Source organism: Marmota marmota, unplaced genomic scaffold (assembly GCF_001458135.2).
Source record: "Marmota marmota marmota unplaced genomic scaffold, marMar, whole genome shotgun sequence".
Taxonomy (NCBI): domain Eukaryota; kingdom Metazoa; phylum Chordata; class Mammalia; order Rodentia; family Sciuridae; genus Marmota; species Marmota marmota.
Genome location: NW_026000075.1, coordinates 5,653,864 through 5,679,828, shown reverse-complemented (window position 1 = coordinate 5,679,828; position 25,965 = coordinate 5,653,864). Strand labels below are relative to the sequence as shown.

Below are 25,965 nucleotides of genomic sequence, written 5' to 3'. Positions count from 1 at the left end.
TGGTGTGTCGCTCACAAGCCATGCCCTCCTGTCCTCTGCCTCTCCACAATCACACCTAGGACCGAGAGTGCGGCCTCGCCACACTCTCAGCTCCTTTCACTCGGCTGCACCACTCAGGACCAACCCTGTTCACAGTGTTCCTGGGTGTCTTTGGTGTTATTGTGATTGCAGGTTGCTCATCAACACAAGTGCACCATGCACTTACTCACCTCTCTACCCATCGCTCAAATAACCCGCAGCCTAGCACACCTAACGCACAGTAGGCTCTGGAAGCAATGCACCCAGGAGGGAGCAGGACCAGCGAGCTCCAGCGGGAGGAGAGATCTGAGCTGCAGCTGAAGAGGTGGGTGTGGAAGGACTAATGAGGCTCCATCAGGGCCAAGGGCAGCAGAGAAAGCACAGAAAGTGGTGGGTGGCAGAGGTGCAAGATGCCTCTGCATCCTGTCCCTTGTAGGGGTGCCTGACGGTGCTCACCGCTACAGCCTGGATCAGCAGCCCCAAGATGAGTGGCAGCAGGGTGTGGGTGGCCAGTACAGCCATTATGAAGCTGAGTGCCTGCTAAGTCAAGCCTGGGGACTCTGCCCTCCCTTGCCTCGCCCCCATAAGGCCCCCGCTCATCTACTCTTCCTCCCTGCACTGGGTAGTTAGTCCAGTACACCAAACAGGAAACCTCACTCCACTGCACTGTCCTCCTGTCCCTTTCTACCTTCATTACCCCTCTCTGTGGCCCAGCTAGATTCTTAACTCTACAGTGTAGCCTACCTCACCTAGCTCCCTGAGCCCGGTCACCTTCCACATGTCCTTGACAGATCCTCCCAAGGGGCTTTCCCCCCTAGCATTGCCCACATCAGTTCTGCCCTCAGTTACCCCACCGCTTGGCTCTCCCTCCCTACCTTCCCACAACCGCTGCTGTTCCTAGTGTGGACCCTTGGGACTGTGTGATATGCCATGGCTGTGTCCAAAGAGAACGATCATTTCTCTGGTACACACAAGGAAGATGACACATGTCACCAGCAGGGTACCCAGGTACAGGCAAAGGGACCCAAGCAGCAGCAGGAACAGCCTGATGATACTGTGCCCCACGCAGTTGTTCACCCACCTACAGTGGTGGTCAGACTCCTATGGGGAGAGGAGGCAGGCCTCGAGGTTCTATCTAGCCTGGCCTCCATCACCTCCAAATGATCAGGCCTCCCCCAAAGCGATCCTATAGGCTGCCTGCTCTTGGCCGTACAAATGAACTCCCATCTCAGGGAGAACCTGGCATTTCCATTGTTAGAACACAGTTAGGACTCCATGGCTCATCAGGTCACAGGTCATGAGTGAGGTCTTCAGAAGACTAGACCTGCCTGGTGTCACTTGAGCAGGATACACAATAACTCTGGGCCTCTATTTACTCTGGATAAGGACGTAAAGAACACCCTTGCCCAGCCAGGCTTCTGTACTTGGAGATCCGTGCAGGGTGTGCACATGAGAGAGCACTCAGAACCCAGGAAATGCTCCAACTTGGACGCCCAGATGAAGACAGGAAAGGATCCCCAGAACAGAGCAGCTGGCCTAAGGGTTTGGGGATCTAGTATCAGCAAACCAAGTGATGGGACAGATGCTGCCTTTCCTTCCCCTGACTCTATCAGGCTCAGCGGAATGTGATGCCCTTAGCATGTCAGCACCTGTGCACAAAAGACCAGCCTCTCATCACAGGTGCAGACACAGAGGTGATAAGAGATGTAAGTGACCAAGAGTGGCTGGGAGCTACTTTAAGCAATCTGGGAAGATGGTCTCTTACCCACCCCTGGCCCTCTTATGCTGTGAGGTTCCTGGTCCTGACCAGGTGCCCAGTGATAGGATGGTGAGGGGACAGGGAGGAGGAGTACTCACCTCCACACAGATGTTACAATATTCACAGTGGAAGGTCCTGGGTGGGCAGTGGAAGGATCAATGTGGGCACCAGGGCATCTGAAATGCCCTTTGATACATCCATGTGACACATGTCACCTCAGGATCCTGCTCCCAGGATCCTGGCATGGGAAGAGGTTTGGGCAGTGGCAGGAGGCCCCTCCATCATGCATCTGCTTGGGCAGCCCCATAGCATTACTGGGCAACAAGAAGGCTTGGGCTGAGGTGGGCAGGGGAATCCTGGTCTCTATTGAGCAAGCTGACCACTCAGATGGGCTGGTAGTCAAAGAGAAGGGAGTTCCCAGCCACAAGAGCTCCCCACTGGGCTTCCTGCTTTGGAATAACAATAAGTGCTTGAAGTTCTGTGTGAAATGGGAAGGAGGAAGAGTGAACTGCTTGGTTTGGAAGAGCCTGCTGGCCTTTCTGGCCAGCCTGCTCAGTCCTCCCTTCTAAAGCACTGGAAACCCTCCAGGATTCTGTTTCTTCTCATGTCAGGGGCTTGTGAAATGAAGTGCCAGGGCCTAAGTGATGATGACATGGGGAGAAGGGATCCTGAGCCATAGGTGGGGTCAGCACTTTAGAAATCACTCCTGTAGGCCTCAGCCCTTCGGGTGCCACCTTCTTTCCCCAGGGGTCCAAGGCTTACCTTGATGGAAGATGCCGGTGTCAGAGAAGTTCAGAGACACCAGGCTGCTGAAGGTGACCAGAAAGAGGAGGCCAGTAACCAGGGCAAAGCCCCACTCCCCGTTCAGGGCAAGCCACCTGCACATGAAACCAGAGCCAAACTCAGTTCTAGTCTGGGGAAACCCAGAGCTCCCCATGAGGCCTGGCTCACCTGAGGTCAGATTCACAGAACTTAAGGACTGATCTAAATATCCAGGCAAGAGACAGACCACAGAGACTCCACCAAATGTCACCAGCATTACCAGCCTCCCACAGTTCCCTAAATGTATTAGGCACTCAAGACCTCTGTGCTTCTAACTATAGATCCTTATCCCCGCTCCTGACCCTGTCCACTTCCCTGCGTCTGTATTATCTCCCTTCTATGTCTTTGTAAGCAACTTCACAGCTTGCATGGAGACTCACGGGAAGGCAAAAAACACGCCACTGACATTCAACAGCAGCACCACGTTGAACGTGGCAGGAAGACGGGTATGAACCAAGCATATCCAACTGGATGTTGGGTTGGAGACTTCAAATCATTGGAGAACTCCATGGCTAGGCCTCCTCTTCCCAGGGAAATGAAGCCACCAGTGACTTCTTCTGGGTTGACACCCAGAGTGCTGTGACAACGGCAGGGAGGGAAAGAAGTACCAAGAGTGAATTCACAGAGATTCCGGAATGGGGGCTCTGGCTGCTTCCAATGACTTCTGAGAGCAACCTTTCCACCCCCACCCCATACACGTGTTGTGGACTGAGACATCCTGCTCTCATGATGTTGGCTTTATTGGAGCTTGTGATGATGTGGTGTGGTTTGTCCCTCAAAGGTTCATAGGCTGAAGGTTTGGTCCTCGGTGTGGCAGTGTTGAGGTGGCAGAACCTGCAAGAAGAGGGGCCTAGTGGGAGGTAATTCGGCCACTGGGGATGAGGCCCTTGGAAGGGAGTAATGGACTTCTCATGGGCCCCCATTAGTTCCAGTGAGAGGGGGTTGTTATAAAAAGAACAAGACCTGTCCCTCCCCAGTTTTCTGGCCATGCAGTCTCTACCCTTGCCTGTCCTCCCGCCATGATGACATTCAACATATTGTGATGACACTCTTCAACGGTTAGCTGCAGAGGCTGCCAAATTGTGGATTCTGAGCTAAATAAACATCATCTCATTTCAAATTACCCATTTTGGAGTATTTTGTTGGAGCAACAGGAAGCAGGCTAATACAGGTTCTCTGGGGAGATGGCATGGGGAGAAGTTTGGTGATTCTTATGCCCCTTTCAGGCCCAGTGCTACTTGAAGCAGACAGAGCTCATTGCTTATCCTATTTCCACTTCTTCCTTTTTGTTGTAACAAAATTCCAGTTTGGGGAAGGATGGAGCAATCTACCAACTAAATATCTTCCCAGTTTCCCTCATTTCCAGGTGGGCTTTATGACACAATTCTGGTTAAAAGATATGTGCAAATGTCTATGTCGAGGTTTTCTAAAAACGCTTTTGCATTTTCAGTAAAAGATGACGCCGTTGGCAGAGCTCTGCCCTTCTTCTTTCTGTCTTGAAGCTAGACCTGTTGGCTGGGGTGCCACTTGTCACCCTCGGGGCAACAAATCGTGCTACCTAGACATAACTTGTGGCATTAAGTTCCTGTCCTATCCCTCAACTACCTCCCCTTTAGCTGCATATTATGAAAACACAACTGGGTTACTCTTATACTGACATGTGTCATTTTATTGGCCACTGAGTACCCAGACCCTCTGTGTTCAGCAGATTCTTCCCACCATAAGACTTGGTGAATGGCAGAAACCATTTTCCCATCGGAATTGGAGCTAAAAATGGCTGAATACTCGTGGCTTCTCTCACAGTGATTACAGGAGCCTGTGACCCACGTGACATCAATTTCACTCTAGAACTGCCACCACTGACTGAGAAGTCTGTGCTGAGATGAAGCAACTGCACAAATGTCTAAAGACTATATGCACTGCCCCTCCTTTTTTTTTTTTTTTTGGACTGGGGATTGAACCCAAAGGCACTGAAGAGTGAGGTACATTCCCAGCCCTTTTATTTTGAGACAGGGTCCACTAAATTGCTGAGGCAGGCTTTGAACTTGTGACACTTTTGCTTTAGTCTCCCAAGCCACTGGGACTACAGGTTGTGCCACACCATGCCTGGCCAAGGAAATTAAATTGATTAAAAATAATTAAAAATGGTGAGATCAGGACAAAAAGATGTTAGTTTTTGTAATGAATGATTGGGTCAGGAAGATGGGAGCTCTTTCAAAAGGAAATACATCGCTAATACCTACCTCCAGAGCTCTTCCCCCTCTTCCAGCCTTTGCCAAGGTTATCTGCCTCCAGGGAATTTTTCTTTTCAGTAAGGACTTGTTAATGAGTACCCCCTGGGTAGCTCCCTTCCTGCCTTTTGGCCACATTGACGGGATGGGAGGAGGGAGACTTGAGAAGAAAGGAAACCTGAAATCTATGAAAGGTGCATGACACACCCACCCCTGGGACACCATTCTTAACCTCCTCTCTCTCCTTCAGAGGACTTTCTCTCTCATCAACATGTGAGCTGCTTCCCTTTGCCACACTCTTCCACCATGATGTTCAGTCCCTGGGGTATGGAGCTGGCTGTCTATGGACTGAGACCTCTGAAACTGTGAGCCCTTAAATAAACTTTACCTCCTCTATAGTTGTTTTGGTCAGGTCTTTAAGTCACAGAGGAGAAAAAGCTGACTAAAACACTTGGGGTCCCTTTTTAGGGAAAAAGAATAGAAGGTTTATAAATACAAAATTAGAAACAGTAGTCTTCCTTTCTTACAGGAGATATTTTCTAAGATTCCCAGTGGATGTCTGAAACTGTGAATAGTACTGAACCTTATTATTATATACCATCTTTATTTCCTATATGTCCTGCAGCATTGTTACACAGTACCAGAGTTTGTTTATCCTTCCATGTTTTATGCCCTATTTCTTCTGTTGCTTCACCATCTTCCGTTGGGCCATTATTAAGTAAAATCAGAGTTACGTGAATACAAGCACAGTGATATTGTGGCAGTTGATTTGATAATTACTAAGTAAGTAACAGAGAGGTAGGATATACAGTGTGGGTACACTGGACAAAGGGATGATTCATATCCTGGTCAGGATGAAACAAGATGGTTTAAGATTTTATCACATTATTCATAATGGTTTTCAATTTAAAACTTATCAATTATCTATTTCTGAAATTTTCCATTTAAAATTTTAGACTTCAGTTGTCTATGGGTAACTGAAACTGTAGGTAACTGAAATTATGGATATCAAAATCTAAAATAAAGAGGGACTACCATATACACCCAGAAGAAGAACAGTGCAAGTAAGGGACTTCTAAACTTAAGCTTTAATAACTCTATAGTAAATTTGCCTCTGGGTCAAACATATAGGTCCTAATAACTGAGTTTATTGGTTTGGAATTTTCAGATTTGGATCAAAGTGTTATCAACTCAAATAAAGCAGAAAAACTTTGGACAAAAAGCAACATTCTGTGATCCCCCATCCTTTACATCCTTAGTAAATGTACAGAGATGTGCTATTTTTACTTTATCTTTCCCCTGATATTTACTTTAAAAGGTCTAGTAATAAATTCTTATACATTTTTAAATAATTAATCAAATTTAAATAGTATCTATTGGCTCCTTTCTATCACAAATGATGATTTATTTTATGCAACTTTCTCTTAATGTTTGATGGTAATTATTCTTGTTTGTAGTTGTAGATTTAGTAACTTAGACTAGTGACTAATGTTATTTTAATCTTGTGTAATGTAGAAATGTTACCATAGTCTAATTCCACTCTCACTGAGGAGCATCTTTACATTGCTGGTTTCTGTGTTTTTCCCTTTGTACACAGGGTTTCATAGTCCCCACCCCCATGTCTGCCTTGCCCCACTTTGTATATTGACGTCCTTTCCATCCTTCAAAGTGCAGATCAATTCTTGCTTCATCCATAAATCTCAGCTATTCCAATATATTTTGTTGTCTCTCTTTGAATGCTTCTCATTTGATTTCTGCAACACACAATTTAGCACTTAATTATAAAGCTTATTGTTTGTTTTTGAGCCCACCCTCTCCCCATCCCTGGAGCCAATCACTGGATCTCTTGCAAGGTTGGTTCTCAATAAATGTTTATTGAACTGAATCATTCTGCTCTCTAATTGTTTCAGATTTGTGCATCTTTCTTGCCTCACTAGATTATAAACCTCACATGCTTTTGTGTTTCCACATAATGTAAAACATGAAGTAGGCAATCAATAATAAATAATTGTTAATTAATTCTGATCTTTGCTTCATCGACATTATCTTGTAGCATTTCTCCTGCATTTACTGGGAGATAAAAGAGAGTAAGTGAAAACATACTATCTTAGGTTAACTCTGGGTCACATAAAACACCTATTTTTCCCCTGCCTCTTCTTGGTGAGCATAATTCTCTTTTTTCATTCACTCCCTAAGTTCCCAAGGATGTTGTTAAATATGGCTTTAATAATTATTCTTTAAGGAAGTTTTATGTGCAGAAAAGATTACTCAGAGATTTATGTTATGAATAAAAATATATAGTTCTTTTTTAAGATTTTAAGTTCAATGTATAACTCTTATTTTTCTACTTATAAATCCAGAAAACTTTAACATTTTCAAGGAGACATTTACTAATACCTGGCTTTTTTTTCTTTTTTACAAACTTGAGAAAAAAGCCTAAAACATTTTAGCTTTCATTTATGATTTAAATCTGCCTGATTTTCTTTTTTATAGACTATGATTCTTCGTTTTAATGAAAAAAACCCTTCCTAAGTACTTAAATAACTATTATAAATCTAATAAATTAAATTCACAGATATGGGAATACTAAAATCTCTTAAGTCTTCTGACATTATATATTAAAAAAATCACAACTCTAAATCAATAACTCAATTATATGTATGTTAAATTGGAATTGCAAGTCTGAATCATCACACGAAAAGGCCAAATTCTCATATGAATACTTAAAATGCAAGTATATTCCTTAGGATAATATTATAAACATTACAGTTTTGATGTTATTAAACATTTATGAACTTAAATTTAAAAAAAATTCTAGGAATTAAAAAATACTTATCCATTATGGGAGAAATGCGTTATTCTGATACATTTTGGGTTTGCTTTCCATGTTAGTCCAGGCTGTTGTAACAAATTACTGTAGCTGAGGCAGCTTAAATGAGAGAAATTCATGTCTCACAGTTCTGGAGGCGGAAAATGGAAGCCTGGGGTGCCCCAGGCATAGTCAGATTCTAGGTGAAGGCCCCTGTCCTGGTGCACAAAGAGAGGTCTTCCATTGCATCCTCACCAGGCGGAGAGAAAGGTCATCTCCATGTGTTTCTTCTTATAAAGGCAAGAATTCATGGAGGCTCCACTGGAGTGACAATTACCCCCCAAAGGACCCACCTCCAAAATAGGCTTATGTCTTCAGAGTAATTTTCTTAATATGGAGCTTGGGTAAGAGCAAACCCTCACCCAGTGGACTGGCAGAACCTGTTTTCCTAGTTGCTGGGTAAATGGCCTCCATTTGAGTGACCCAATGTTCACTAGACTCAACTAAAATTTTTTCTGGCTTTGTCATCAGAGGTGGCTACTATTAACTGGTTTAAATATGTAACCTGTAGCATTGATTTGTATCAATCTAAGGAAAGACTTGGGTAACAACTGTGCTAGACTGAATTTTTCATTACTTTGACTCTAAAAAATACATAAATCTTAATATCTTCAATATTAAATCCTATGTCTTTGCCTGTGGCGTTAACAGCCTTTCAACTGGAAAGCATCATGTCTTCTTCTAATACATTTTTTTTTTAAATCCAGAAAACCCACAATTTTATACTATTAAAATATTAACCAGTTGATTTAGGGACATGTCTCTTGGCTTTGACTGCATTGTGGTCACAATGGCTTAGCACATTCTAGTAGCATATGGGAACTGGTCATGGGTTTATAAAATAAAGAGTGAAAGTGGGCAGTGTGTACAAACAGTGACAATTACCCTACCTGGTTCTTCCATGCAGCAGGAGGGAACAGAGAGCTAACCTTGGAGCAGAAAGGGGTCCTTGCTAAGCCTTTTATTACCTTCAAAATTCTTCATCTATAGGTCAGGGAAGGGGCTTATTGTCTACAGAGTAGTGTGAAGTTTAAGTCTGCCTGGCTTAGGGTAGTTATTGCAATACCCAGTATAATGCATGGTAGGCCATTAATTTAAAAAAGTTTGAATGAATGAATTGATTGATAAATGGCAGGCTGTTCCAGACAGATGCTATCCTGTGTATGTAAAGGACATGTGTACCAGACTGTTCTTATAGTTCCCAGAGCTAGATTTCAATGAACTGCAAACTTCATTAGGAGAGCAAAAGAAGCTGACTCATTTAGGAAAGAATTAAGAGGGTTTTAAAAACAACACAATTCAGCAATGACAACAACCAAGTAAAAGCCCTGGAACCTTGCTACCCTGTGCAAGGAGCCCTTTAATGGTGCCCTTGATACGATGAGTATGATGTGTGAATTACAGTTTTAAAAGGTTTTCTTCAGTCATTATCTGGTATTTTTTATGGCCCAGATGACTGTAACCTAGACTTACAACTCCAACAAGGACAGGCAGGCAGGCAGAACACACTGTTCTTGCTGACAGTCACTGAAATAGCAAGTTTTCAGTCTGATGTTTTCTCCCTAGACTCTTAAAATGCCACCCAGTACCATTGTAGACAGAGAGTGAAACTGGCTATGAGATGGTTTCCAACATAGCAGGCAGATTCCTCTTTCTTGCTGTGCAGTAATGGAAAAAAGAATTAACTGTACAAGAAATGAATATATAAAATAAAGTCTTTCTTAACTATTGGTGAAGAAATACATTTATTTTGTGTGGTGTTATGAATCATAGGAATCACAAGGATTTCATGATGGTGCGCGTACAGATTAAAGGCATGTCATGGAAGGAAGAGGATTCAGAAGCTGCTAAATAATGACATATGAGATCTTGTAGCTACAGGATTGGCCTGAGAAGGTTGGGAAAGAATTGAAGGAAAGGAAGAGTGGCTTGAAAGGTACAGAAAAGCAGGAGTCTTTAATGGTGAGGAGATTTGAAAAGACTGGGTTGCATATCGTATTAAAGATCAAATTAACAAGCATATTTTGAGCCCCAAGTATACGTTTGAGTAGTATGCAGGGGTCTGGAACATTCTGTGCATTTTCTGTTTTGTTTTATGTTCATAGTTCCCCTTCTTCTGGATGTGCATGGATGAGAAATGTGGAGTTGGACTATATCTCTGGATATTTGGCTATTTTTCTTTATACAGTGGGGTGCAGATTGCCAAAGACTGAGCTACCCTCAAAGAACAATGAATTTGTGAACTCTCTTCCATTACCATTTTTTTTCTTATAAACTAAAATTAAGTACTATGATAAACTAGCTGTAACACTCCCTATAGCTCTTCATAATATGGCAATTACTGAAATGGTTTCTTTCCCATTATGCAGCCAGAGAGCAGTGAGATCATGAGGTAGGCAGCAAGAGAAAACAATATTTAATTTGTTCTAGAAAGATGCCGTGGGAATAAGAATATTCTCCTTTCCCCTGAGGTTTAAATATATGGACACGACCAAAAAGAAAAAAAAAAAAAAGACAGAAGTGGGACTGCTCACCAAGCAAGCCCACACTTCACAGCCTAATGAAATCATTTTAATCTAATGAATATAAGCAACAAAATAAATTGGCATAACAATGAGTCAGGAGTGATTCCAATGGAAGCAACTGCAGAGCTGGCACGGCCGTGCCAGGACACGCAGAGTCTTTCCTTTGGTTTCCAGTGACGCCTTGTTTGCACTTTAGCCTCAGTGGAGTCTTATGGAGAAGGCAGCTTCATCTGGCGGTTTCCCAAAGGGGCTCACACCTCCTACACACCTTTACCTTTTGCCCGATGAAAGTTGGGTTTCAACAACTCTAGAATCCCGGGGAACATGGCCTGGGTTAACTGTCGCCCAGGGCAGCGATGCAGGACTTTACTCTGCTGATCTGAATGGAATTAGGTGGTAATAGATTATTTAAAAAAGTGAATCCCAGGTCCCCTGATCTTGGTGGTGGTAGATGGAAAACATGCATAGTGTTATTCTATGTTGTTTTGACATGATATCAAAGATGAATTGTCTTCTCTCTCAAGAGAGTAAGGGATATTTCAGAAATATTTTAAGAACCAATTTTCATCCTTTACCATCTTGTTTGAGTGTTCCCTGTAAAATTACCTTCTTTAACTTGCGCCAGCTATAGGAAAGAGAAGAATGATAAAGATGACTAAAATAAGTTGTTAACAAGGACAGGTGAGTGCATTTTACAGGGGAAAAAAACAATGGTTTTGGAATTATTCTGACATGTGTTGGATGATTACTGGGGCCTGCTGCTTTCTGGTTGTGTGACTGGGACAACTTCAGTTTCCTCACCTGTGCTATAGGAATAACAATGCAGATCAATGAGGCAGCTTATGAAAATCAGATGGAGCTGGTCTTAGGGAAGATAGGTTTCTTTGGCTGAGAGGTGCATACTTTACTTATGGAAGGACATGCCTTACCTTCTAGATGCCTCTGTGACAGGGGATTCCCATCTTGTCACTTAGGCAGGAAAGTCCCTTCTTACTCTGTGGGTTGCAGGATGTGGGAAGATTTCTCACTTTTGTGGCAGTAAGTGTTAGGGCAGTCCACTTTAACCTCTTTAATACTGATGGAAAAGGGGGGGAAGGAAACACGGGGAGAGTATGGTTCCGAGATTGCTGAGACTGCATATTTCATTGCAGTCTGACCTTTGCCCATCTTGTGCCATTGCTCCGTAAAGTTTTTAAAATCAGTGATATCAACACTGCTGGCCCCTTGCTCCTGCACCTCTCCTCTTCTTACTAGCTGTGACTTTTAATTTATCCTCACAGGATATGCCAACAATGTGGAAACAATCCTATTTCTAACTAAGAGAGATTTGAGAAATTCCACATACAATGCATAGGATAGTTATAGCTCCTACCCTGGGAGCCTGCTGCCCAGGGGGTAGAGATGAGTATGTGGATGGAGGGGAGCTCTGGGCATTGAGTGACATGGGACTTCCAAGAGAGGATGCAGAGTTGACCGCTGGATTTAGTGTTTGTGCTTAGAAGGTAATATAGGCAACACATATAGATTTTTGAAGTCATTGACATTTGTTTGGTAATTGAATCCAGGGCTCTGATGACATCTTCTAAGGAGACAGTGGCAGTGGTTCTCAATTGTGGCTGCATATAAGAAGGCTTTGGGGGAATCTTTTAAAACATACTACGTCCAGATCCAACCTCCATAGAGTTTGATTTAAAAATTAATCAATTTATATCAGTTAGCTACGGATGCAATTTGGGCATCAAGATTTTTAGAAAGCTTCTTAGGTGATTTTAATGCATAGTCAAGTTTGAGAATCACTGCTCTACCTTTCCCTGCCTTCCCCTCTCTCCTTTCTTCCCTCATCTTACTTGAATCTAGTGGTCCTCAAACGGAGTTACATATTAAACTTGTCCAGGGAGATTTTGAAGACCCAGATGCCCATGCTATATCCCAGGCCAATCCAACAGGAGTTTCTCTGGGTGGAACTCAGGCATCTGTCCACTTAAAGACCCAATGAATCCATTGTGCAGCCCCAGAAGACCCAGAGGAATGAGATGCTCTGTGGCAATCAGGTTGGGACCGAGTTAGCAAAGCTGCCTGAGAGGCAGGATGAGCACCAGAACTGAGAAAGTCATTAGGCATTTGGTGTCTGTGGAGCTTTCAATGCTGTATGAGGACAAATAATGATGGTGTCCTTTTTCTGACCTTGAAGAGGAGGCTTCCTAATGATTAGCAATTCCTAATGATCTCATGCCAGGGAAGGTCCCTTCTAGGCTTCCTGTACTATGAATTTTTATTATGTTAAATTTTGTCAGATTCCTTTTCTGCATTTAATAAAATGGTCACATGATTATCTTCCTCCTTGCCTCCCTCCTTTCTTTCTTTCAAGGATTGAACCCAGAGGTGTTTTACCACTGAGCTACATTCCCAGCCTTTTTTTATTTTTATTTTGAGATAGAATCTCACTAAATTGCTGAAACTGGTCTTGAACTTGTGATCCTTCTGCCTCAGCCTCTCGGATTACAGGTTAATCCATTAATGTGTTGAAATTCATTATAGATTTTTCTAATAGTAAACCATCTCTGTATTCCTGGGATAAAAGCAATTTGATTATGGTGTTTTATTTTTTATCTAAACAGTTCTATTGGACTTTGCTAGTGTTTCAGTTAAGATTTTTGCATCTTTCTTCATAAATGAAAAAGGCCTGAAAGTTATCCTTCTAGTGTCTGCATTGATTTGGTATCAGGGTTATGCTGGTTGTGTATAATGACTCAAGGGGCCTATTTTCTCTTTGTTTTCTTTCCTGAAAGAAATTATATGAGACAGATTTTTTTTTTTTCTTGAAAGACTAGGAGAATTTTTGTGTAAAGCCATCTGAGTCTGGGTGTTTTCATTGTTGGAATGTTTTAAAATATTACTTCAGGTTCTTTAATAATTATAACATGATTTAGGCTTTATATTTTTTGACAAAAATAATCTCAGAAAGTTGCATTTTTCTAGATCCCAATCTCTCTTATTTCTGTATTAATTTCTAATGCTTTTCACTCATATTTCTTGCTGTCTTCATTTTTTTTTCCCAATTAACATTTATTCTCAATCCTCTGGAAGCTCACTTCTGCTTTCTTCAAAGATGCTTTGACAAGATTGGATCTCCATGATGCCAGCTCAAAAGGATTATTTTTGGTTTTTTTTTTTTTGGATGCTCCTGCTTTGTTTTGAGAATGTTTATCAGCCTCTCCCTCCTGAAACTTTCTACTGCTTAGTTGACCTCTTTGTATTCAAAACGTCTCATTCTTGATCTCCTTTCTCTTTCTCTCCAAGGGTGTGAATATTGACATTTGTAAGTTTTCTTTCCATAGTCTCATCTACTCTTATGATTTAAATTTCACCAAAGGGTAGACCAAATTTTTGGGGGTCTGAAATTTATGTGATTTTTGGTTTTCTTTTAGGAACAGAACATAAAGTTAGGTGCAGTGCTTCACCTTGGAATTGAGGGGGCCACCCCACCTTTCTTTTCTTTACTCCTCTCAGGCTTCTACATATGAAAGAAAACATATGACCCTTGACCTTCTGAATTTGGCTTATTTTGTTTAACATAATAGTCTCTAATTCCATCCATTTTCCTGCAAATGACATAATTTGATTTTTCTTTATAGCTGAATAAAACTCCATTGTGTATATATACCACATTTTCTTTATCCATTCATCTTTTGATGGACACCCAGGTTGCTAGTGAATTGTGCTACTATAAACCTGGGTATGGAGTGGTATAGATGCATATGACTTTTTTTTTTTTGAACCTGCGCTTTATGATTGCTTGATCACAAGAAAACAGGGAAACAAAAAGGTCCCAAGTAACTGACAGCTTCCACTTCTTAAGTATTCGAATGTTGGCTTTTGAACTCCAGATTCCCTGCTGCAAAAGAACCAGGCAGCTGCATGAAGAGCCCACATGTGGGTGTCTGAGCTGACAGCCCCAGCAGAGGTCCCAGCAGGCAGCCAGCACCCACTTGGCAATTACATGGGTGAACCATCTTGGAAGCCTTCAGTTTCCAGTCCTAGCTGACACCACATGGGGCAGGGCAGAGAGTTCCCCACTAAGCTCTGCCCTGAGTGCAGATTGCTGATATAAGTATGATGTCATTTTAAACCCTTGAGCTTTGGGGAGGTTTGTTACATTGTACTTGGTAGCTAGGACACACAGACACCAGTCAACTGACTCTTTCCCCTAATGCCTAGTCATAATTCATGATGGTCCCAGTGATGCTGTCACCCGTACATTATGTGAACATTCATTCTAAATTTTTCCTGTTCTCTCATATCCAATAAATCACTGTTACGTAGTTTCAGATTTTACTTCTTCTGTATTTATTTCTTCCTCTTCCACATTGCTTTGTTGTAGTGCCCTCTGCATCTTGATGTTTTGCAGGAGACTTCTAATGAAATTGATTCCCTGCACTGCCACAAAAATGCTCATGAAATAAATTCTATCTATGCTAATTTTCTGCTTAAGTAAATAAATAAATATAAGATAATAAAAGATATAATACTATTAATGCATTCCTCAACTGAATAAAAACTATGTTTGTGGATTTGAAAATTGTAACAGTAGTATCTGAGTATACTCTTAACATTTTCCTACAGGCATCCTAACCCCCACCCACCTTGCTCTCATCCTGCCCTTTTAAATAACTACAGCAATAACAATATTTTATCTATAATAGATTAAAAAGCAAACTTCATTGTCTTTCCAGTATACAAATGGTAAAAATAAAACACAATAGAACAATACCTGTGGGATTTGAGGACATACTTTTAGCCAAAATTTTAATACCTAGCCAAGTTGTCATTGGGAGAGAAATAGAAATGCAAGAACCCCAAATGGAATATCACTCACATATGGGTCCTGAAAATTAAATGATTCTAGGTATTATTTGTATTTTGTCCTGTTCTACTTGCAGTGAAACTTTCTATGCCCATCATATCATGAGATTGGGTAATATTGCAGTAACCATACTATTGCAAAGATAAATGTAATGGCATGAGCTAATACTTTTCTAAAATCAAATAGTTCAGCAATTGACTCTTGAAGACCAGTCTGAGGGAACTGGCATTTAAACATCTTATTTCAATGAGAAAATTTATTTTCAACTTCCAATGCATCTAATTTAACAAACAATTTTTGTTAGCATAATGTAGAAATGTCTAAAGTATTTTGTCTTTCTGTCATAAAAATGGTAGCTTGAATTTGAATGTCTTATAGCCAAAATTCACATTCTTGATATTTAAAAGATATACATATTTATGACAAGCCTGTACAGCATTTTTCTGAAAAAAATCCTGTTATTCTTTGCTATTTGTCTAGGTCAGAAAAATATTTGGAGATTAGATTCTGAGACAGTTTCGAAATATGACATCCAAGAATTGGCTTTAGTTTGACTTCAATCAGTACTTCTTTTTATTTTCAGTTCCATTGTTTCTGTTTTATAGCAAATGAGGCCCCTAAATCAATAAGAGAGTGATGAAGATTTAGAAGGTAACACTATAAATAAGTCGATATTTAATAAAGAGTTTTATTTGGGAGTGGAGAATAATGGGTATGCTTGGTAATGATGACTTTCCTAGAGTTACGCTTTAAATACAGGAACATCCGGGCATTCAGTGCTTGCAAGTAATTGTAGTGCTGTCACAATTCTTATTTAAGTAGAGGTTTTAGCCATTTTATTTTTTCACAAGTTGTTGCCACAGAACTGTGTGTATGTGTTTGTGGGTGACACAATTCTAACCTAAACTCCACATCCAAAATTGTTATTTAAAGCCAGAAATAATTTTTTCGGGTAACCTGACAATGCATTTTTTCTATTTCTTTTTTGTATTATAGTTGTAGTATGATGGGATTGTTGTTACATATTAGTACATGCACACAATATAACAATGTAACTCTCCAGAATTTCTGGTAACAAATTTAACAGACAAGAGTAAATGAAGGTAGCTCCTTTACCTCTCATGGTAAGAAGTTATAAATGGGTCCTAGCTTGGACTTTGCTGTTTATCTTTACCTGTTATTTAAAATTTTTCTCCATAAATCTGAGAGAAAAAGAAAAAGGAAGAACTAATTGTTTCCTTCTGCACATCCTTGAAAAAGACATGGGCGTTTATGAAAGATCAGTTTTTCTAAGGACTCAAGTTACTAGGCATGAGAGAGTTTGTTTTTTCTAGGACTTACGTTTGTTGTCCCTCAAACAGATAGAGAAGGAGGGAAGGTTTGGAAGAACTGTGGCCCATGTGAAAGGATCCTCTTGTTAGGGTGTTGGGGTGAAAGGGCGGAAGGACAGGCGGATCTTTAACAGGCTCAGCTCCCCAGTTAGGCTCTGAACCTGTTTCCCTCATGTTTAGTTTTTAATTGAAAGAAAGGAAGAAAGAAAGGAAGGAAGGAAGGAAGAATCTGGACAAGGAAGAATGAGGCATGACAGATCATGCAAATTAAGGAAGATCTCATCCTTCTGCTTAGTCTGGTTTCAACATACCCTTTATGAACACAGGACTTATGTAACCTGAGATTTCTCATGCCTGGGTCCTGGGTGTTCCTATTTCTGTGGATCCTGGAGAAAATCCTAAAGTTCTGAGATTTTTTTCAGTCACTCCCCATTCCTCCCTCTACTATGATGATACGATCAAACAGAAAGTGAACGTGGAAGTGTTCCCTGGGTTTGTCAGCTGCGGCTCATTTTCTGTTTCCCAATCTTCTCATTCATCATTGTTACTTAACCAGAGCTGTTTAGATCTTCTACCTCCTAGTTACACACTGAATAGAATGGGGTCATCTGAAGAATGACTGTGAAGGCTATGCAAAGTACTTACACCAGTCTAACCTCCTTAACCTCACCTTTCATGTTAGCAAATGGTTTACTTAGTTACTTGTTAAATAACCGAGAGTTGCTACTGTTTTACTAAAAAAAATTTTTTGAGGGGGCACTGGAGATTGAACTCAGGGGCACTCAACCACTGAGCCACATCCCCAGCCCTATTTTGTATTTTATTTAGAGATAGATAGGGTCTTACTGAGTTGCTTAGTGCCTCACCCTTTCGGAGGCTGGCTTTGAACTCACAATTCTCCTGCCTCAGCCTCCTGAGCTGCTGGGATTACAGGTGTTCACCACTGTGCCCGGTCCGGCTGTTTTACTAAATTTTAAGGTTAATCTGATACCATTATCTTAAAACTGTGGCCAAAATTATAGCCAGTGACCTCATGCTGGCATGTTCAACCCTTTTGAATCCTAAAGGTTTGAGTAACTTATTAGGGACTCCTCAAAGCCTTCTTGATTAATGGTGTATTCCTTAACACTATTAAATGGATCAAGTACAATTGATCAGATAAAGTTTCCATGGTTAAAAGCCAATCCCCAAAAACCAAATGCCGAATGTCTTCTCTGATATAAGGATGCTGATTCATAATGGGGATGTGGGGGTGAGCATGGGAGGAATAGATGAACTTTAGATAGGGCAAAGGGGAGGGAGGGGAAGTGGGGGCAAGGGGGTAGGAAACACGGTGGAATGAGATGGACATCATTACCCTAAGTACATAAATTAAAACACGGATGGTGTGACTCTACTTTTTGTTCAACTAGAGACATGAAAAATTGTGCTCTGTTTGTGTAATATGAATTGAATTGCATGCTGCTGTCATATGTCACTAATTAGAATAAATAAAAACAAAATAAAACAAAAAGAACACAAAAAATTTCCATAATTAAAATTTTATGGATATCCAATCCATAATTATCCAGAGAAATTTCAAGCACATTTGTGTCTCATTGTGCTGTACTTGAAGAGAGAGAGAGCTTTACCTGAGCTGGCTGAGGTCTGTGCCCTTTTCCAGGCTGGGCAGTGAATGGACTCTGTTTGGCTGAAGAAATTGTACAATTGTTGGCAGAGGAAGTGTGAGATTTGGACATCCAGTTATCAGGGGTAGGAAGGAGGAAACTTGTATTTCTCCATGCTATTCTATAACCTGTTACAACTTATTTTCCTTGTATAAAAGGGAACATTCTTTTTAGTCGATAAGAGGGTGCCAAGAGTATTCTTGACCCAGGCAATGGTAAAGGAGCTGAAGTCTGTGGTAACAGAGGGCATCCTCTGTGTCGAGTATTTTGAGACTTGCAAACCTCTAAAATTTATACCAGTGTAGGCATAATGAGTTCTGTTGTATAGAGCAAGAAGAGGATCCCTAGAAAGGGATGGGGAAGAAGTATGATCCTGAATGTGAAAAGTCATTTTTTTTTTTAATAAAAGGACTGGAGAAAATATTCCTGAATTCACTGTAAATGGTGAACTAAAACACAAGTAGATCAAACTTCCTGCCTCAAGAGGAATGGGCTTAACAAAGATGAGTTTGGGAGAGAAAAAAGGTTTAAGTGTTTGCACTTGAGTTGTGTGTTCTATTTCGTTTCTTCACCTTGCTTATATGGTAAGCTCATTAAATACTTACTCATGACTTTCCATGTGGATGGCATTGGGCCAAAGTGGGGACTCCCATTACTTGTTCATGATCAAATAATTTTGAGGAGCTTTCTGTTTCTGCCAATCTGGGAATTCTCTTATTCACTCTGAGCAGCAGCTCATACTTCATGGCTTCCTGGAAGTCCAACCCCAACACATCAATCAGGCATTAATTAACCCCTACTGTAAAATTGTCAACTCATACATCTATTATAGACTTGTGTAACTGACCATGTTTATTTGGTAATATGCTGCTGGTTCCCTCCTGCTAGAATGACACTGAACTCCATGCCCCAGGGTCTGGGTCCTCTCCCACCCTCTGCCCACAAAACTCGTCAGTTGGTTCTGGGAGCCTGGCTCTTAGTAGCAGTTCAATGAAGCTTCATGATTTACTCTATACAAGCAATGCTAGGAAAAGCAGAAAGTTCTTCTTCTTCAAAGTCATTTAAAATTTTAAGAGGCATGATTAAGTGAGTACCTGCTACTGCATACTTTATACATAATTTAATTTAATTTCACTGCGACCCTACTAGGTTGGTATTATTTCATTGGCCTCTTCATTTATAAAACTGTGCTCAGAGACTATTATGTAGGAAGCTGAATATCATTGAGCTAGTAAGCATTGGAGCAGGGAATGAAATGTAGTCTGTCTGCAGTTGTGTTTATTCCACTAAGTTACGCTGAATCCTGAATCTCATATATCTCATATATAAGAAAGTCCAACCCCAAAGATAACCTACATCTTCCATGGTCATTATCTAGTTGCTTCTTTACCCACCCCGACACCGCCCCCCCCCCNACACCGCCCCCCCCCCCAACATAGCAACCTTCCAGTTACCATGTTAATTACAAAAACACTAACTTCCCAGACTTGGGTTTGCCACTTGTTAGTATTCAATTGGACAGAAAATCTCTCAGCATCTTTCCATGGGTTAATAATCAATACACTCAGCACCAACCAAGCTTTTAGGCATCCTAAGAAGAGCACACCTAGGCTCTGAAATGTCTTTAGGTCTTGAGAGTTTAGGCTCAAGAGAGTCCAGGAAAATGCCCCTGTGTCTGGCATTTATGATAAGCAGATCCAAGCATCTTCATTCCAATAAGACAAATCCTGAAAAATCTGCGGTAAGTTCTCTGCCTCTCAATAGAAAGAGAAATGCAGCCTGAAAGAGCCACACAGATGATGGAATGCCCATGACAGAGAGTTCCCTGGGGGGAGGTAGTAACCCAGGGAGATCATGAGCTCCCTCTGAATCAGGTGTTCTTCATGGTGGAGATGACAAGGCTCTCTCGCAGTTCCTGGCTCATAGCACAGTGATCACAGGAGCTGCTCAGCGTTTGCTATTGAAGCCCTATCTATTGTCACACAAATCTCCAGGAGCCCTATCTCAAGAGGAAACATTGTCATAAAATCACAGATCCTCTAGATTAGAATATTAAGGTATGGATTCTGTCCAATAAATTGGAAGGAGAGTAGTTTCGGAATCGGAATATCTGCATAAACATCTAGATATCCTTTATAGGGACTCTAACATTATGGAGGATAAGGCAGCGTGGCTTCATTAACAGTGAGTGTAATGGCAGGGCATACACTCTGCAGAAGAGCTCCACATGGCAAGAGCAGAAGACTTCATCTTTTATTACCACACCTTCACCAACAGCTAAACTGATAACCTTGCAGTAAAGAGGTGCCAACAGCACACTGCAACACAACGAAAGCCCCACCGCACACGGAACTGCTGGATGATATTATTCTCTGCACACAGAGCAGGAAGATCCCCCTTATCATGTCATCATACACACGTGTTGTCCGTGTGTGTGAAGCTCAGCCTACAGCCTGAGATTTCACAGCAGAACTGGAAGACAGCTGGGCATGCCTGAAGGCAGGAAAAGGAAATATAAGGAGAGCCACAGTTTCTCATAAATCAGCCATAAAAGGTCATTTTCCTTCTCAAAGCAATTAATCTATTTAGCTCAACCAATTCTTTGAGACAGTAAAAATGCTTAAGTGTCTTAGAAGAGCTGAGGAAAGGATGAGCTTTCCTTCTTAAATCAAGAATGCTGAGATCATTGCCGCTATGTGACATTCACATTAAAATTCTATTTTTATTTCAAAGCTGTATTTGGTAATTATAGGAATAAAAATAGAGATAAGAGGTTTTTAAGAGATGCTGATATTTAGCCAAGCATGCCTGTAATTCCAGAGATTCGGGAGGCTGAGGCAGGAGTATTGCCAAGTTTGAGGCTGCTTCAGCAATTTAGCAACACCCTGTGTCAAAATAAAAAATAAAAAGGGCTGGGGATTAGCTTGGTGGTGGAGCATCCCTGGGTTCAATCCCCAATAACAAGAAAAAATAATTACTTTTAACTTGTTGATGAATGTATTTATGGATTCTTAAAAATGGGCTTATGTTGTAAATTTTTAAAATATATGTTTTAGTTGTAGTTGGACAGAATACATTTATTTATTTTTATGTGGTACTGAGGATTGAACCCAGCACCTCGTATATGCTAGGCGAGCACCCTACCACTGAGCCACAACGCCAGCCCCTCATGTTGTAAATATTGCTTAAAAATATTTTCACTTATATTGTGTCAAATTATATATGATAATATGTAGTTTTTAATTATTTTTATTTTCCCACATTTTAAAATTGGTGCATTATAGTTGTACATAATGGTGTGATTTGTTATTGTGTAACCATATATGCACACAAGATAATAATATAATTTGGCCAATAATTTGGATGGAACCTAGGTGTGTGTATTCTAGGCAAGCACTCTACCACTGAGGTACACTCCAGTCTGCACATGAGATTTTTCTTTTCTTCTTTTTTTTTTTTATAGTACTGGAGGTTGCACACCCAGGAGCACTTAACCTCTGAGACAGGTCCCCAGCACTTTTATTTTTTATTTAGAGACAGGGTCTTGCTGAGTTACTTAGGGCCTCTGTAAGTTGCTGAGGCTAGCTTTGAACTTGTGATCCTCCTGCCTCAGCCTCCCAAACACTGGGATTACAGGCGTGGTGTGTCACCGTGCCCAGTGACATGAGCTTTTTTTAAAAAGTGTTTCTCCAAGCATGACTTGCCTAAATAAGCCCTTTCACTTTTGTTTTTCTATTGGGATATTTGCCTTTTAATTTACAAAATCTCTTTACATAGTAATTAATACATTTTTCATCTGACTTATATGAAGGAATTATTCTCATTTTGTCATTTGTCTTTGAAATATGTGTGTACGCACACATGCAGTTGATTCTCATTATTCATCATTCTGTATTTGCAAATCTGCCCACTCACTAAATTTATTTGTAACTCCAAATCAATATTTAGTTGCTTTGCTTTTTTTTTTTCTTGGTCAGTTGTGGCTGTGTGCAGAGGTGTGAAAAATCTGGATCATTTGACATGCACACCCCTAGACAAGGTGAAATGGAGAGACATGCTACCTTCTTGTTTCATCTCTCATACTACGAGTAGGTGTCCTTCCCACATCTATTCATTGCCACACTTTTCACATTTTGATGCTTTTTGTACCTTGTGTAATGTGGAAAGGCTGCCCAGTGTTCCTGAGCACAAAAGCTGTGATGTGCCTTACGGGGAGAAAATGTGTATTAGAAAAGCTTTGTTAAGGCATGAGTGACAGTGCAGTTGGTCATGAGTTCAGTGTAAATGAATCAACGTGTTAAATAAGGTGTCTTTAAACAGAAACACACATAAAACAAAGTTCTGTATTGACTGGTTGACAAAGTCATGCATTGACTGTTGTTTGGGTCAGAGGCTCACAGGAACCCAGCTCTCACTTACCTTGACTTGTTATCAGATTTTTTAATCTTGACTCTTGAACTGCTTAGCACCTAGCCTCTCTTGACATGCCACTGTTTCTTAGTCTCATAAACTCTGTTCTTTGAAAATCCTATTCCTGCCTATTCTTTCCTGCATGGAGACCTCTGAGACTTTCGGAGTTTGATTCACACTGGAGCTAATCTGTAGTGACTCTTCAGGCTTAGGCTTGGAATTCCAGATCTGATTCCTAAGATCCTGCTGACTTCACACTGACTCCCCCCTCCGCCGCCCCCCGCCCAATACTGTCATCTGGTGCTTTCTGTGTGCTGGGTGACAGCAGCTGTTTTACCATGACCTTGCAGGAAATAAAGAGGACAGGTAGAAGCAGTGTTGCCACGGCCTTGTCAATACCATGTGTCTCTCAGCAATCATGCCTATCAATGAACACAGGGTATACAACTGGGCACGGTGGCGCACACCTATAATCCAGTGACTTGGAAGGCTGAGGCAGGAGGATTGCAAGTTCAAGGCCAACCTCAGCAACTGAGTGAGACCCTGTTTCAAAATAGAGAATAAAAAAGGGCTGGGGTTCTAGCTGGTAGAGCACCCCTGGGTTCAATCTTCAGTACCACACACACACACACACACACACAGACAAAACACAACATATTCCATTCTGTTTTAAATTCATCATCCATAGGAAGGTGGATTGCTACAGTGGGAAGAGTCTTGGAATAAGAAAGTATTAGATTCAAATCCTATCTTCTTAACCTGCTTTGTAACCTTTAAGACTGATTCTCCTCATCCATAACTTGTTGAAAGTGATAATAAATATTCTCTAAAAAAAACACACACACACACAAGAGAATGCAAGAATGCTTGCAGGGTACTTTGCACAGTGTTTGGAGATGACAGAAGCTTGATATTTAGTGGTTTAATGTGTGTTTGATTCTGTTTCCTTCTCCCCTACATTTGGTGAAATTTCAGCTATGATCTTTTGGCATGTTCGTAGAGTACTAAACAGTTTTAAAGTATTTTCCATGTTTTATTTGGTAAATTATTCTGCCCTACAAACTATAGGGAGAAACAAGCAAACTGGGGACTTTTCCAGGGGACATGACTTTTCCAAGGGTCTTATCAAATAAAAACAGGTGATTCCTAATCATCTGGTCACAGAAGGTGTGTGACTTTGTGACATCACCTCTTAGTGTCTTTGCTGTAGGTTCCCCCTTATCCTGGTTTATCCTTTGTTCCTGTTCTCTAACCTTCTCTGTCCAAGCTTTGCGTTTAGGGAACAGCTTTTGAGCCTCTGGTTGACCTGTGTTTTTAAATAGCCATTCCATCTTTCCTGTCTCCCTGAACTGCCTGTGCACCCCATCAGTGGGCTTCACACAGAACCCACTATTCTCTAAGGTCCTTGTTGGTTATTGAAATCTTTCTCTTCATTTGGTGCTCCATGACAGGGCAAGCATTTGGCATGTAGCAGGTGCTTAATAAATATTGACAATTACTGAATGGTTAAAGAGGGAGCAGTTACCAGGAGTTCACTGCAGTGGAAAATGGCCCATCCACAATCTTCAGAGTGCCACAGGATGACCAAATAGAGCCTTCAAACAGGGTTTGAATAACCACTTCCTTAGTTTTTGGTAATCATTTGGTTGAGTAAAGGTGGGGACTGGCTGATACATTTGCTAGAAAACCAAAATGCTTCAGCTACTTTTTAATGGCCACTCTGTTCATAAACTGTTTGGGATGAATAAACCTAGTTTGTATAACACACACCAAGTCATGTAGGGGCTGGTGAGTGGGTGTCTGACCTTGGGTGTACACTTTCCTCTTGGCGTGTTTTCCTGGATATTGAACTTAGTTTATTAAAAAGGTTTCTTATAGTATGATTCCAGGAGACTCCCCCTTCCCAAGGACATGGGTAGAGTCTTCCTTCATGGAAGATCTAGACCCTCCCTCCTTTTGAGTGTGGGCTGGACTCAGTGACTCTTGTCCAAAGAATAAACAAAGGAAATGGGAAAATAACTCGGCAAACACTACCTTGATTAAGGATGGAGCTTAATGTCACTGGTGACGTCACAGAGGTATCAAGTGCCCTCTGATAGGAAGTGATAAGAAGGGCACTTTTGTCCGTTACTCATTCTGAAACCCCATCACCCCAGTCTCATCGTGAGAAAAGTGACAGGCAGACACAGATTGGAGGAGGTTCTACAGCATACCCGACCAGTACTCATGACAATCAAGGTCATGAAGAACAAGGAAAGACAGAAACTGTCACAGACTAGGGGATTGGGTGACATGCAGTACAGTGCAACATTGTACCATAGTGTGGATCCTGGAATGGAAAGAGGGCTATAATGCAAAAGCCTGTGGAATTCAAAATAAAGCCAGAGTCTGGTTAATAGCTACCTATCCATGCCACTTTTTTAGTTTGGGCAATTGTGCCATGGTCATATTAGATGTTTAAAAAGGGCAGGTTAGATGAGAGGTATTTGAGAACTCTCTGTACTCCCTTTGCAACTTTTCTATAAATCTACAATTATTCCAAGACAGTTTATTTAAAAAAAATAGGGGAGCAGATATCTTATCCTTTATTTCTTTGTTGAACCCATAAGCTAATGATGGAAAATCCTTCAGAGGTAGACAGGGAAAATGAGCCTTGGTGGATGGCTTTGTATTGAGAAACTCCTGCTGCCTTAGAAATGAAGTCCTAACATACTGAAAACTAACCAAAGGAAAAGCACACAATTAGGAAAGAAAAATTGAACATGCTGCTGGTTATATAACCTATACTGCCATTTTTCATGATAAAGCTTATCAATGCAAAGATTGATAGATTTTTTTTTCTTTTTAAATTTTATTTCTTGTGGTGCTGGGGACAAAACCCAGGTAGGCAAGTGCTCTACCACTGAGCTACATCTCCAGCCCTTTTTATTTTTTTTTTTATTTTGAGGCAGGGTCTCACTAAGTTGCCCAGGCTGGCCTCCAACTTGCAATCCTCCTGCCTCGAGCCTCTTGAGTTGCTGGAATTTCAGGTGAGAGCCCTTGTGCCCAGCTCTTTCCCACTTTTAAAAGCATGGTTGCTTTGTGATTTTTGAAGCTTCAGTTATTTCTTTCCTGGATTTAACAATTAAGGCTTTGGTCATCTTTGAGGACGATGGGTTAATTAATCCCTGTGTTCACCAACAAATGTAATGTATTTTTCATCAAAAAGTCCTTTTTTAAAAAACATACTCAATGTGAAAGAAAAAAAAATGGTAGATAATTCTCTAGCAAACTACTAAATCTTGAGGAGAGAGGTGAATTTTCTTTTGTACAGACTAAAAATACTCTTGGCCCAAATTGCCATTCTTGAGATGTGATTAGGCAGAGAATGACATATTACAATGTTTACCTCTTTGATTTTTTTCATTAGCAGTCCAGCATCAACTCATTGTACATATCAGTTTTCATCCTTAAATGTGCATGAAAGCAA

The 25,965-nt window shown here is 41.0% G+C and overlaps 1 pseudogene; it reads right to left on the bottom strand.

Annotated features, from left to right (window-relative positions):
* Window positions 1-915: 915 nt before the first annotated feature.
* Window positions 916-2,695, bottom strand: LOC107149520 (annotated as a pseudogene).
* Window positions 2,696-25,965: the final 23,270 nt, after the last annotated feature.